The 15,133-nt window shown below is 51.1% G+C and overlaps 1 long non-coding RNA gene across 2 annotated transcripts in view; it reads left to right on the top strand.

Moving 5' to 3' along the window:
- Nucleotides 1-6,167: 6,167 nt before the first annotated feature.
- The window catches only part of LOC116269778, a 44,106-nt gene continuing 35,140 nt past the window's right edge, over nt 6,168-15,133 (top strand). For both annotated transcript variants that reach the window (XR_004177580.1, XR_004177581.1), the window contains exon 1: nt 6,168-6,727. This is a non-coding gene — a long non-coding RNA (uncharacterized LOC116269778). The remainder of the gene's footprint in view (nt 6,728-15,133) is intronic.

The following is a 15,133-nucleotide window of genomic DNA, read 5'->3' as shown; positions in this document are numbered from 1 at the left end:
TTAACCCGCGTTGAGGGAGGCGCAGACGTCAGGGAGATGCAGCCTCCTCCGCTCGGGGGCCAGGGCCAGCCTGCTCTTTGCCAGGTCTTGGGAAGGCCTAAGTTCTCCTCCTGGCGGCTGTGGGATGCCAGGGCTGCCTGCCCCCTTCGGTGCCCCTGCGTGCCTACCTCCCAGAGTGGCTGAGCCAAAAGAAGGCGGGTCCGCAGATCCCCCTAACTTGGGGCTGGGGCAGCTGTGCAGGTCTCTGTGTGGGCTTGGGTCACTGGCAGCTGCCCAGCCCCTGCGCCTCCCAGGCTATGCGGCCTGGCCTTGCCCATGGCCCCACCCGTGGCTCCTGCCTCCACTCACCTGCTATGGTTGGCGTCCTGTTCCCCCTTTGCTGTTACCCTGTCCTGAGCCCTCAGTGGAGCTTCCCAGCATCAACAGACACCCCACAGACTCCCCAAGTTTGGTGTGCCCAATGCCTCCCTGAGATCTCTGTCCCCTCCCCAAATCTACGCCTCCTGCAGAGCCCCACCTCAGCTATGGCCTCTCATGTCACGGTCCCTGGCCTGGAACCCAGCGTCTTGGTTCATGCCTCCTGCTCTCTGCCTCCCAAACTCACAACAGGCCAAGCCTGGCTAGTTTTGCCTCCTAAGGATGTCTCTCTCCCACCTCCCCAACTCCACAGCTGTCCTTGCCCTTGTCTTTCTGCCTCAACTCCTGTCCCTGGACCCACCCCACACTGCAAACCCTTGGGTCAAATCCTGCTTAAAAGTCAAGGGGCTCCCAGTCAACAATAGCTAGTGGTGCCTTACCAGGGCAGGGGGGCAGGCAGCAGTGTGTGCCGGTGCAGGGTGTGGGGTTCAGGAAAGTCTGGACCGAAGCCAAGAGAACCCCCTTGGTCTTGATAGCTAATTCTCTAGGCGAAAGGGCCAGAAAACACAAAGCAGTTAAAAAGTGTGTGTGTGTGGCCGGGTGTGGTAGCTCATGCCTGTAATCCCAGCACTTTGGCAGGCCTAGGTGGGCAGATCACTTGAGATCAGGAGTTCAAGACCAGCTTGGCCAACATGGCAAAAACCCATCTCTACTAAAAATACAAAAGTTAGCTGAGCACGGTGGTGGTGTACAGCTATAATTCCAGCTACTTGGAAGACTGAGGCAGGAGAATCTCTTGAACCCGGGAGGTGGAGTTTGCAGCAAGCTGAGATTGCACCATTGCACTCTAGCCTGGGCAACAAAGCAAGACTCTATCTCAAAAAAAAAAAAAAAAAAAAAAAAAAAAAAGAAGTGTATATGTATGTGGCTATGTGCACATGCCTGTGTATGTGTGCACATGTGTTTGCACAAGTGCATGTGTGTATGTGTGTGTATGCGTGTATGTGCAGTGCAGCAGTGATGGCAACCCAGGTGTTTGCTGTTATGTGCTTTGTGCACAAAACTCTCCATTTGAGGCATAAATGCCCCTCCCATCTGCTTCTTTTTGCTTCACCCACTCTTCCCACTGCCCCACCACGTGGCTTACCAAGCCAATTTCTTTGCCTCCCTGGACTCTGCACCTTGACTCATCCACTGCTTCTACCACACGCCCTGTACATGCTTGCTCAGTTCCCACCCTTGCTTATGTTGGACCTCCAGCCTGGAATGCTGTCTCCAGGCTCACCCTTAGGCCACATACTGTGTGGAATGGGCACAGTCCAAATACTGCCTCCCCCAGTGGGCTGTCTTTGCTTATTCCTGCCTACACCCAGGGCTCAGAGTTGTCAGTGGAATCCCATCTTTACATTGTCCTGCATTCTTCTATTATGGTCCAGTTGGTCTTATTTCCAGCGAGCTCCTGGTAGTCTGGGACCCTTCTTTAGAGCCTCTTTGGAACTGATTTGGACAACAAATAAAGGCTCCATGAAGACTTGCTGAAGTGCATGGAATATTTTTTTTAAAAACTTCCTTTTTTTTCTAATTATGAAATAATTTACACACTTCCTTAAAAATTCAGAACATATTGAAAAGTGTAATGAAAATAAAGATCACACATATACTCACCAACCAGTGAGTTACACTATTGTTTACAGTTTGGTGTAAATATGTCCAGGCTTTGTTTTTGTAACTGATATGTTTAGCTTCATCAGCCTGAGCTGCCAAATAAGCTTTACATTTCCTTTTGTAAAATCCAAAAGAAAAACCTTTGCCTTTTAATTAGCAGTTTTAACCTGTTCATATTTATTGTAATTATTGACATGTTTGGACTTCATTTACCACATTTTCCCTTTAAATCTTGGTTTCCTTGTTCCTAATTTCTACTGAATAAATTAAGTTTTCTTGTTCTATACTTCTGTCTTGGTCTGTCAGTTATGTTTTATTCCTGTTATCCTTATATTTGAACACACAAACCAGGGGTTATTTGATACCACTTTCCCTCTTCAAAACTACCACCTTCTCTTCCATTCTCTCTCTCAATAGATGACCTTTCTTCTTATTTCACTGAAACAATAGAAGCCATCAGAAGCCAACAATCTAATTCGCTCACCAGCTCACCTGCCTTGGTGCCCCCACATTCTGCCTTCCCTCCACCCAGTTTGGTCTCTCTCTCATCCATGCCAGCCCCTCACTGTGTGCCTAGAGCCCCTTTGCCTATTCACATCTCTCTTTGGCACTTGTCTTTCCCTCACTACTGGATAATTTCCGGCAATGTATAAATATGCCATTTTTTCTGTAGTCTTCCAAAAAGTCCCCCTCCATTTGAGCCCCTCTTTCTTCTTAAGCTATCGCCCCGCCTTTGCTTCTATTTACAACAAAATTCTATGAAAGTATTATTGACACTCATTTCCACTTTCTCTCTTCCCATTGTTTTGTTTTTTTGGATTCATTCCCATCAAGGCTTTGCCCCATCACTCTGCTGTCACCAATGACCTCCATGCTGCTAGATGCAATGACATTTTCAGTCCTCATCTTACTCGAGCCATCTGTCTCTGATCTCCACCTGAGGATACTTTCTTCCCTGGGCCTCCAGGACTCACCAGTTCTCAGTCTTCTTGGTTGGGTTTTCCTCTTCTCCCCACACTGTTAACATTGGAGGCCACTGAGCTCACTCCTTGGTCTTCTCTATCTTCTCTATCATCTGGTCCATTCACATCTTTAGCCTGTACCTCTTCTTGGAATGCTAGATTTTGATCCAACTGCCTAATCTTAGGTGCTTAATAAATATCTCACACTTAGTGTGGCCAAAGCTGAGCTCTCCCAAAAAAGTGCTTCTCATTCAGCTTTCTCTACTTTTTTTTTTTTTTTTTTTTAATTGCGTCAGAGTCTTGCTCTGTTCCCCAGGCTGGAGTGCAGTGGTGCCATCTCGGCCCACTGCAATCTCCACCTCCCAGGCTCCAGCAATTCTCATGCCTCAGCCTCCTGAGTAGCTGGGTCTACAGGCATGCGCCACCATGCCCAGCTAATTTTTGTATTTTTAATAGAGATAGGGTTTCACCATGTTGGCCAAGCTGGTCTCGAACTCCTGGCCTCAAGTGATCCACCCGCCTCGGCCTCCCAAAATACTGGGATTATAGGCATGAGCCACCACACCCAGCCCAAAATCACCAGCATTTTAATTTCAGAATGTGTAATTTCAATTTCAGAATCCCTGTTTGGTTCTTCCTATAACTGCCTCTTCTTGTTTCCTAGTTTCCACTTCTTGTTTCATGGGTGGAATAATTTCCTTGATCTCTTAGTGGATATTAAGAGTGTTTCTCTTGGGCCAGGCATGGTGGCTCATGCCTGTAATCTCAGCACTTTGGGAGGCCGAGGTGGGTGGATCACTTGAGGTCAGGAGTTTGAGACAAGCCTGGCCAACATGGGGAAATCCTGCCTCTAGTAAAAATACAAAAATTAGCCAGGCGTGGTGGCACACACCTGTAATCCCAGCTACCAGGGTTGCTGAGGCAGGAGAATTGCTCGTATCCATGAGGTGGAGGTTGCAGTGGAGCCAAGATCACACCACTGCACTCCAGCCTGGGCGACAGAGCGAGACTGTATCTGACAAAAAAAAAAGAGTGTCTTTCTTGTTAATATCAATATGCATTTGTTGAGCTGAGTGTTGATAATGCACCAGCTACTGCTCTAGGCACAGGGATGCAGCAGTGAACAAACAAGATAATTCCCTGTTCTCACTGATATGTAGAAAGACATGCCAGTAAGAGAGGGGAAACACATCAAGAAATAAATGAATATAATGTAGTGACAAGTAGTGATCATGCCATGGAGAGAGCAAGACAGCATAAGAGGCAGAGAGTAAGGATCATGTTGCCACTTTGGGTGGGGCAGTCGGGGAAGACTTCTCTGTGGAGGCGGCATTGAAAGAGACTCAAGTAGATGAGGGACAAGACACACAGTTGACTGGGGAAAGAACATTGCAGGCAGAGGGAAGAGTATATGCAAATACCCTGGGGTGGGCATGTGATTTTATGCTCAAGAAGTAGGAAGGAGGCCAGTGTGGTTGGGGATAAGTGAGTGGGAAAAGTAGAGCAGTTATGGGACCAAAACATACAGATCCTTATAGGGTTTTGAGGAGAGGAGTGGCATGATCTGACTAATGTTTTTACAAATCCCCCTGGAGAACAGACTGAAAATGGGACAAAAATAGAAGAAGGGGTTCCCCCAGGAGGCTGTTGGGGTGGATCATGTGAGCAATGAGGGTCAGTGCTAGGGCATTAGGGCAGGTGGAGAGAAATGCTTGGATTTGGGGCATATTGCTTTGCTTTGATTAAATATAGGGCCAAGGGTGAAGAAAAAGGATAAACTGATGATCAGGTGGGTGGTGGGTGGATGGTGGGCCATTTACGGAGAAGCAGAACACTCGGGGAGAAACAAGTGTGAGGGAAAAATGAATCATTTTTTGTGATGAGATTGACACATCTATTAGCCATGCAGGTGGTGGCATCATGGAGTGATTTGGGAATAATTAGGGGATAAAAGGCATTTTAAGTCACAGGACTGGATAAGCTCACGTAGGGTGCAACTTTTCATAGCAAAGAGATGACATTTGTGATGGAGCCTTCGGTCTCTGATTTTGAGAGGTCAGGAAGAGGATGACCCAGCAAAAGAACTGTGAAGGCAAAACCAGTGAGTCCTGGAAACCAGGACAGCAGGATGTCCCAGAAGCCAGAGTAAAAAGTATCCGACAGAGTCAATCAGCAATGTCATATCCTTGGGTGGGTGCAGTGGCTCACGCCTGTAATCCCAACACTTTGGGAGGCCGAGGCAGGTGAATCATCTGAGGTCAGAAGTTCGAGACCCGCCTGGCCAACATGGTGAAACCTCTACTAAAAATACAAAAAATTAGTCAGGCGTGGTGGCGCATACCTGTAATCCCAGCTACTCGGGAGGCTGAGGCAGGAGAATTGCTTGGATCTAGGAGGCAGAGGTTGCAGTGAGCCAAGGTCACACCACTGCACTCCAGCCTGGGCAACAAGAGTGAAACTCCATCTCAAAAACAAACAAACAAACAAGTCACAGCCTGCTGAGAGGTGGAGTGGGATAAGGTCTAGAATTAGGCCCCGGATTTGGCAGCATGGACTTCTCTGAGGGCCCTGGCTGGAGGGTTTACTGTTGAGGGGTGAGGTGAAATGCAGAGAGGCACAGGACCGTGAGAGTGCTGGAGGCAGGGAAGTGAAGTCGGTGAACACAGGCAGCTCACCTATGGAGTTTCACTCTAAGGAGAAGCAGGAAAATGGGGATGTGGTTTGCATTAATTAGAGTAACGCTGGCTGCTGTAGCAAGCCAATCTTGAAATGTATAACAGCTCAAACACAATAGAAGTTTATTTATTGATAGTTTAAAGTCCCAAATGGCTGTTGCTGACTGTGGGCAGCTCTTCTCCAAGAGGTGTCTGGAAATGCAGGCTCTCCCTGTCTCGCAGCTCTGTGCTTGGCGTCCACGCTGGCGGTGCTCATGTGCATCCAGCCACAGAGGGGAAGAGAGGATAAAGCATCCACCTGCATTTAAAAAATTTTTTTTATTTGTATTTTTTTGAGATGGAGTTGCGCTCTGTCACCAGTAAGCAATCTCGGCTCACTGCAACCTCCACCTCCCAGGTTCAAGCGATTTTCCTGCCTCAGCCTCTGGAGTAGCTGAGGTTACAGGTGTGCACCACCACACCTGGCTAATTTTTGTATTTTTAGTAGAGACGAGGTTGGCCAGGCTGGTCTCAAACTCCTGACTTCAGGTGATCTGCCCCCATCAACCTCCCAACGTGCTGGGATTACAGGCGTGAGCCACTGCGCCCGGCCCACATTCACCTGCATTTTAACCATCTTAGCCCAGAAGTGACCCACATTTATTCCGTTCACACCCCACTGCTGAGAACTGGTGACAAGGCAGAAGGTGGGGAGGGACAGAGTTCCTGGCTAGACTGCTGCTTCCAGGCCACATCTCAACACTGGATGGGGAAGCGTGGGTGCTGTGGGCAGTTGGCCATCTCTGCTGTGGGAGCTCACCCAATTGTTATTGAAGCTTTGTTTTCAAGCAGGGGGGTCATTACAACTCGCTTGTGTGCTGATGGATCACATGTTAGAAAGGGAAGCCTTGATGTTGTTGGCAGGAGGGATATCTGAGCAGAGTCCTTGAGATTGTGAGGGCGGATGGAACCCAGAGCACAGTGGCCCCAGGAGTTCATTGCCAGCTGCAGGAGGTGAGAGTGATCGTGTGGACACAAACAAAGCTCTGCGTTGGGAGGACAACAGGGGCCGGTGAAATAAGAAGCAAGGTAGGCAGTTGAGCTTCGGGAGGTATTGCAAATTTGAAGAGAGAGAGGCAGGAGAGCCGACAGACCAGGGAGGGATGGTTGCTGCTGGTACCCCTTGGGAGTCTGTGATGAGACTTTGCCTTCTCTGTGGGGTGCAGGAGTGGTGTGGACAGAGTTAGGTTTGGGCATGGAGGAACCTGGCCAGGCAGCAAAAGAGGAGAGAGATGGGGCCGCTGCATGGTGTGCATGTGCAAGGGAGTGGCTGTAAGATGTTCCCCGGAGCAGTCCTGAGCTAGCGGCTAAAGGGACTCAAGGCCACTGGCACAGTGCAGGAGAAGGGGCGCCAAGTCTTAGAGCACACAGTGTGGAAGGACTGTTACAGTCCACGTCTGGAGGGGAGCCCAGGTGGAGAGCTGGGACGCGGGCAGCTACTGGTCTAGTGATGAGCCCTAGACCACAGGGGTGAGTGGCGGGTGGAGGATAAGATTTTTGCCGGGGGAAGGGTCAAGGAACAGAGAGTGGAGGCAATGGGAGCAAAATCAATGAAGGGAGATCCCGTGGCCGTGAGGCTTCAACCCTGTCCCGGGCCCGCCTTGTTACTGGCAAGATGGCAGATTTTCTCAAAATGGGCACAGCAAGTGGTTTGTCAGCGTATTCTTTTTTTTTTGGACCTGGGGTTGCACGGTGGGCATCTTTCTGGCTGGTTGGTGCAGCAGGTTTTTTGCGATTCCTCCCAGCCCCCAATGTCCTGTGGTGACAGCAGCTGCCTCTGGTCCCAGGCCAGGCAGGAGAAAGGGCAGGCAGGAGAGCTTACTGTCCGTGACTCAGCAGGGCTGGCCGAATCCAGGCGGGCGGCTGAAGGAGGCAGCAGCCAAAGCTGGCTGGGCTTGCTCAGGGCTTAACAGGGCTCTGTGCCCCTCGAGGTTGCCTGGGGCTTGGAAACTATTACTGCAGAATCAGAGCCTCTGCTCTTCTCCCAGCCCTTGTTTCTGTGGGCTGGGTTCTTGGAGGTAGAAGGGCGCTCCTGGGAGAAGCTCTGTGCGGACCCCTTGGAGGATCTGCGAGCCTTCAGCTTGTCACCCCTTGCTCAGAGTCTGAGATAACTCCCTAGGGCCTTGGAGAGGAGGCTGAGGCCATGGGAACCCTTTTTTCTCCCTTTGGCTGCTTCCATCACGTGGCCCCAACCCTGCCCACACAGGCACCAACTCTCTTCTGAAGAGGTCCTGCGCTCCTGTCTTTGCTCCATCGCTGCTTGTTCCACCTGAATGCTGTGGCCACCGTCTCCGCCTGTCCAGGCCCATTCCTCTCTCCTCGCTTCCCTATCCCTGAGGCCCTCCAGAACAGCGCCCCCCACCTGGAGGTGCTTTGAGTGAGGTGATGGGCTGCAGGTTTTCTAAGCGCCAGGTCCAAGTCATCGTGCCTCTAACAGTGCCCAGCACAGGACTGGCACAGGGTAGGGCCCAGTCAGGGCTGCAGAGAGGGGTGGCCATCTTCACAGTCTCGGTTTAAATCCAGGTCTTCTGGGCCTTGATTTCCTCATCTGTGGAAAGGGCATCGTGTTCTCCACTCTGTGAAGTGGTCTTTAGGGCACGATGTCCTGGTTCTCCGAGGGTCCTTCTCCAGCTTCTGAAGTGTCTACATGAGGATAGTGAGGGCCCCCAACCCATGTGAGGCTCGGGAGTGCCAGCTCCTCCAAAGCCTCTGAAGGTCTGCTCTCCTGGGCATTGCTTGCTCCAAACGTCTGTTTGGAACAGCCTGGGCCACTGCCTTTCTGAAAAATGGCAGTGGCTTTGCTCCTTGTCACTACCAAATGTGCTCCAAACGTGGCCACAGGCTCAATTTGAAATTCCCCACAGAACAACTGGGAAATGCCCCAGTGCTTATGATGGTGATGATGATGGTGATGATAGGAATGACAATGATAGTGGCGCTGCTGCTGATGGTGGTGGTGGTGACTGAGGATGGTGATGGTGGTGATGATTGAGATGGTGGTGGTGGTGACTGAGATGGTGATGGTGATGATTGAGATGGTGGTGGTGGTGGTGGTGATTGAGATGGTGGTGAGTGATTGAGATGGTGGTGGTGGTGGTGACTGAGATGGTGATGGTGGTGGTGATTGAGATGGTGGTGAGTGGTGGTGATTGAGATGGTGGTGGTGATTGAGATGGTGGTGGTGATTGAGATGGTGGTGGTGGTGGTGAGATGGTGGTGGTGATGATTGAGATGGTGGTGGTGGTGATTGAGATGGTGGTGGTGGTGATTGAGATGGTGGTGGTGATGATTGAGATGGTGGTGGTGGTGATTGAGATGGTGGTGGGTGATGATTGAGATGGTGGTGGTGGTGATTGAGATGGTGAGTGGTGGTGATTGAGATGATGATGGTGGTGATTAAGATGGTGGTGCTGCTGGTGTCGGAGAGGTAAGGGAGAGTGGTGGTGAGGGAGTCCTAGAGGGAGACTCAAATCAATCCTGTCCTAGTGCCCTTGGAGCCCAGGAAGAGCTCCCACACTTCCCACCCTCCAGTTTGGCCTCCTCTCTCTCTGGACCAGGTTCTAGCTTTGCCCTTGTGTACCCCAAAGCCCAGCAAGAGGGTTTCCCAGAAGGACAGCCTCCCCATGGGCTGTCACCCCGGGAACAGCCATTTCCACCTCTGCTTCACACATGTGGCCCCTGCCCCCTCCTCAACAGCACTCACTCAACAGCCCATCCCTCCCTCCCCGCACCCTTCTAGAGCATTCACAGACATTGCTTGAATAAAAATACATTTTCCTCTGGCCTGAAGGCTGCTGACCCCTGGGAGCAGGCAATGGTTGGCCACCTGTGTGTCCCGCCGCCCACACGGAGGCCGTATTGTGGGGAGGCAGCCACGGGCTGCTGGCTCGGCACCAGCTCAGGCAGGTGGCCAGGGCTGGGGGGAGCACACTCGTGACTTTAATTGGCCCCTGGCGCGAGCTGGCACGGCTCTAACTGCAGGCCCCACACTACGCAGACCCCTTCTCTCCAGCCCCCCTGGATCCTCCGCCTGAGGGGTTCCTCTGGCCCATTGAGCAAATGTGCCTAAGTAGGCCAAGGAGGGCGCGGGGCAGCATGGCTCAGCTGCCCTGCCCTTTCATGTGCCTGGTGGCACCTGTGAGCCTGGCCTTCCTGCTCCAAAGGAACTTCGCTCTTCTTGTTATGTCAAAAAGATGTTTTACGTTAAAATTCAACACAGAATGTTAACCAGACATCAGAACCAGGCTCGTCAAAATGGGAGCTGCTCAAACAGGTTGAACTTTGCACCGGTCTGTGTTTTTGGAGGGTCTTGCCCATGGCCAGCATTTTCTGGCTGGCACATTTTAACAAGGCTGGGTACAAATGCTGCCCTCTGAGTCATTCCTCCGGAGCCTGTGCCCAGGGCCCCCCTTCCTGTGGGCTCCCATGATTCTTGGCCTCTACCTTATGATTGCTGCATCTTTATTGGAGAAGTTTCATGCTGGTTAAGCTGCAGTCTCAAGAATGCTGGTCTTCTAGTAGAGAGCTGTCTCTTTTTGACTTTGTGAGTTGCAGCCTGTTGTTCAGAGGAGCGATTTTAAGTGGATGCAAGGACAAGTCTAGCTGTGGGGAGGGCAGGGGAAGGCATGATGTGGATTTTGGCAAAATTCCTCTCATCTCATCGGAAAACAGTGTGGGATTTGGCCGGCCGTGTGCAAACACACTGTGCTAGCAGGAGCCTTCTTTCCTGCTTCTGTGGATGCAGGAGCCACACAGAGTGAGCTCAGAGCAGCCAGTGCTGGCCAGGGATTCAACAGACCCCGCAGACTCCCCGGTAAATGAGAGGCAGTGAGGCCCAATGGTTAAGTGCACAGACTCTGGGTTCAGGCTGCCTGGATTTGAATCTCTGCTCTACCCAGGCTGTGTGGCCTTGGGAAAATTCTTAACCCCTTTGTGCCTCCGTTTCCTCCTCTGTAAAATGGTGGTGCTGGTAATTCTGATTTCATCAGGCTGTTGAGAAGACCAAACGAGTTTCTACAAATCACCTGGAATAGTCCCTGGAGTGCAGTGAATGCCTCATTCGTATTGCTGTTGTTATTGTGATTGATTTTTGACAAGGAAGACTGTGGGAAACACGTGGAAGCTCCCAGAGGCTGAACTTGAGAAGGACCCATGGGGAGTCAGGTCACCCCAGGGTTAGATCGGGCAGGCAGAGATATCATTTGAAAGACAAGGCACCAGGGCCAGGTGCCTGTAATCCCAGCGCTTAGGGAGGCCAAGATAGGTGGATCACCTGAGGTCGGGAGTTCGAGACCAGCCTGACCGACATCTCTACTAAAAATACAAAATTAGCTGGGTGTGGTGACGCATGTCTGTAATCCCAGCTACTCGGGAGGCTGAGGCAGGAGAATCCTTGAACCCAGGAGGCAGAGGTTGCAGTGAGCCAAGATCGCGCCATTGCACTCCAGCCTGGGCAACAAGAGTGAAACTCTATCTCAAAAAAAGAAAAAAAAAAAAAGAGAGACAAGGCACCAAACTGTACACAGTATCATGAGTCTGCTGAAAACCTGGGGTGAGATGTTCATTTTCACCTGTGGCTAATGTGTGCTTAGAGTTTTAACAAAGACCTCTTATTTTTTTCTAAAAAGAACAACCGTATGACAGATGTCAGGGGCACTGGACCTTCGGGGACTAAATACAATCAGCCCACTCCCCGTTCATGCTTTTGAGCAAAGCGCAGGAGGGTTTGGGGCTGAGGAAGATGTGGGGCTCTGTGTTCCTGCTTACTTTGTGTCCCTGCTAGAGTCGTCCTCCGCCATGGGGGCTTGCGGCCCTTCCTGTGTCTCTATCCTGGAGGGATCTGTGTCCTTGAAACATGAATGGCAGTCCCTAGCTTTTACACACAGACACACACATGTACACATAGAGACACACAAGCAGGTGGGCACATGTGCAGGCTCATGCACACACACAGCAGGCAGGCACACACACGAGCACACACACACATGCACCGTCCACCTGAGTTCTCAGGGTTTAAAGAGACATAGGGCGAGTTTGCCCTGCAGCCATGAGAACAGCTTGTGGCTAGACAGATAATGGACTGGACCCTCCTTCCTGATGGATGCCTTGGGCCTGTTTACCACACAGCTCCTCTCTACCCCTTGCTTCTCTGCTTTGTTTGTTTGTTTGTTTTTTTGAGATGGAGTCTTGCTCTGTCGCCCAGGCTGGAGTGCAGTGGCACGATCTCGGCTCACTGCAAGCTCCACCTCCCGGGTTCACGCCATTCTCCTGCCTCAGCCTCCCGAGTAGCTGGGACTGTAGGCGCCCGCCACCACGCCCAACTAATTTTTTTGTATTTTTAGTAGAGACGGGGTTTCACCGTGTTAGCCAGGATGGTCTCGATCTCCTGACCTTGGGATCCACCCGCCTCAGCCTCCCAAAGTGCTGGGATTACAGGTGTGAGCCACCGCGCCCGGCCTCTTCTCTGCTTTCTCCCCACCCTGGTGGTCTGTTAGTTCCAACCCAGAATCATCCTGTTCTCCCTCTTGGGGCTATTTCTCCTAAAAAACAACAGGTGTCCTTAGGGTCTCGCCTTCCCTCCAGTAGCCTCGCCAAGGGATTTTCCTAAGCCAATGCAGTTTTATCCCTGAGAAAATTCAGTTCTTAGCTGTTAAGATCACATATACTACCTATAACTGACTGGAAAAGCAGCGATTCTCCTTTAGGCAGCTTCCTGGGAACCCAGACGGGGAGGTGGCCCCACCAGGGCCATCACCACCCAAGCAGCACAGCCTGCCACAGGCTGACTCCTGGGAGGACATACATAGGTGGCTCCTGTGGGTGCTTCTGCCCTGCGCCAGGCCCAGGCCCCCTACGCTGCAGTGGTAGGATGTTTGGGTTGTGACTGACAGGGCCCCAGGTCATACAAACTTAGGGGGAAGGGCTCCCTGGAAGCTCAGGGCCCCTGGTCTGTGGGGTCTCATGGGGACCTGTGGCTTTTCCACTCTGTCCTCCCTCTAGCATTTGCTTCTGTTTCTCCCTGTTGCTTTCATTTTTGCTACAGGTCTGTTTCTCCACAAAGCACAGAGCATGACCGACAGCCCAAATGCCAACTCCTGCTGCTCTACTCTGAGAGAGGGACTGATTTTCTTTCTTCATTTTGGCTACAAGTGGCCCCGGAGAGGGCTCTGGTGGCCCAGTGAGGGCACATGCAGCCTCCTGGACCCAAAGAACACAGCGACACCCGTGATGACATGGGAAGGGCAGGGCCTGGGTAGGGAAGGTCACCTGAGGTCCCTGGGATCCCTGTCCAGTGTCCCCTTTTCTATCTCCTGCCTTGTGATGTCTGTGCCTGGGGGAGGGTTATTTGTGGATGAGTGTGGGTTCCTGGAAGCTCTCGGCCACACTCTAACCTGGGAGGCGGGGCTCAAGCCTGTCCCTCATGGCCCTGAGGAAGGGGTAGAGCTTTTAGCAGACAGAGGCAAGGCAATGAAAACATAACTGAATGAATAGTCACACACTTATTTACAAATCTCTTGAAGATTTTATATGAAATTTCTATTATTTCTTGCTTAAATATTTGTCAGAATTCATCAGCAAAGCCATCAAAGCCTGGAATTTTCTCTGTGGGAATATTTTTAAATGCTGTCTTTGACCTCTTCACTCTCTTCTCTCCCACTCATTCATTCATCCACCCACCCATTCATCCATCTACCCATTTATTCATCAACCCACCCATCTATCCATCCCATCCATCCATCCCATCCATCCATCCATCCATCCATCCATCCATACATACATACATTCATCCATCCATCTGTTAGTCCATCCATCCATTCGTCTGTCCATCCATCCAACCACCTATCCATTCATTGATTCATTCACCCACCCATCCATTCATCCATCTACCCATTGATCCATCCATTTATCCATCATCCATCCATCCATCCATCCATGTATCCATCCATTCATCCATCCACCACCTATCCATCCATTCATTCATCTACCCACCTATCCATTCATCCATCCACCCATTGATCCATCCATTTATCCATCCATCCATCCATCCATCCATCCATGTCCATCCATTCCATTCATCCACCATCCATTCCATCCACTACCATTATTCCATCCATCCATCCATCCATCCATCCATCCATCCATCCATCCACCCACCCACCCATCCATCCACCCACCTATCCATCTGTTCATTCATCCACCCACCCATCCATTCATCCATCTACCCATGCATTCATCAACCCAGCCATCCACCCACCCATTCATCCATTCATTCATCCATCCAACCACCAACCCATCCATCTATCTATCCATCTATCCAGTAAACAGTTATTAAAAAGATACCAGAGTCAGGCCCTGGAGCAGAGCTTTGGGGACACTGTGGAGAAGATGGTGAAATTTTCCTGCCTGGGTTGTATGGTGCTGGCAGGAGGACAGGCTGACTGGCCACTGCCATTAGGAAGACAGACTCTATAAGGGTCACGAACAAAATCAAGAGGTCATAGAATAACTGTAAGGGTGTGGAGGGCCACCCAGCCAGTGATCAGGAAGGAACAGGAGCTCCCACCTGAGGCTGGGAAGGGAGGTGCCTACAGTTGGGGAGCAGCATGTGCAAGGTCCCTGTGATGGGCAAGAACCTGTCAAGTTCATGGAACCATGAGGGGAATGAGGATGGGGCTGGGTTGGGGGAGGCAAGCTGGTGTGGGATAAGCCTGGTCACACAGGGCCCCAAGGCATCTCAGAAGGACTGAGGGTTGAACCCATGATTAGACTGGAGTTACAGGTTTTCAAGAAGACCAGTGAGATGGCAGGGCCCACTCATCACATCATTTTGGGGAGCACATGCGCAGGTGCACGAACATCTAACCAGTGTCACCAGTGATATTGGAAAGGGTGATGTTGCCAGGTTTCTTGGGGACTATCACTGATGTCATCACTTTTATTGTGGGCTCCTGGTTCTCTGACAACCCATACCTGCCCCTGAGCAGCCAAATGTGGATGGAAAAAATACACACACAGCCCAGCTGACAGACCACTCTAAGTTCATGGCCGGACTTGGGTGGGCCCTCCGTGTGCCTGGCAGCCTGACTCTGGTTCCCCATCTGCTCCACTGCATGGCCTGTTCCATGTCCTGTACAGCCCAACCGCTAATGGGGATGTGTCTCAAACACATAATAATGGTTTGGAAGAAGCAAGTCACAGGAGACCACGGAATCCCACACTGGTGTCACCAAACAGAATGTTGCTGGAGGATATATAAGTAGGTGGCACGCTTATGAGGAAAACAAGATAATTCGGGCTAGCAGTTACCTCGTGTGGGAGGATTTGACTGGGGAGGGCCACGCAGGGGCCATCAAGCACCAGTGAGGCTCTGCTTCTCCGGCTAGGTCATGGGAACGTGGGATTTGTTTGATGATAATTTGTAAATTCAATGATAGA

Source organism: Papio anubis, chromosome 12 (genome assembly GCF_008728515.1).
Source record: "Papio anubis isolate 15944 chromosome 12, Panubis1.0, whole genome shotgun sequence".
Classification (NCBI taxonomy): Eukaryota; Metazoa; Chordata; class Mammalia; order Primates; family Cercopithecidae; genus Papio; species Papio anubis.
Note: the sequence above shows the minus strand (reverse complement) of the source record. Positions and strands in the feature narration are given on the sequence as shown.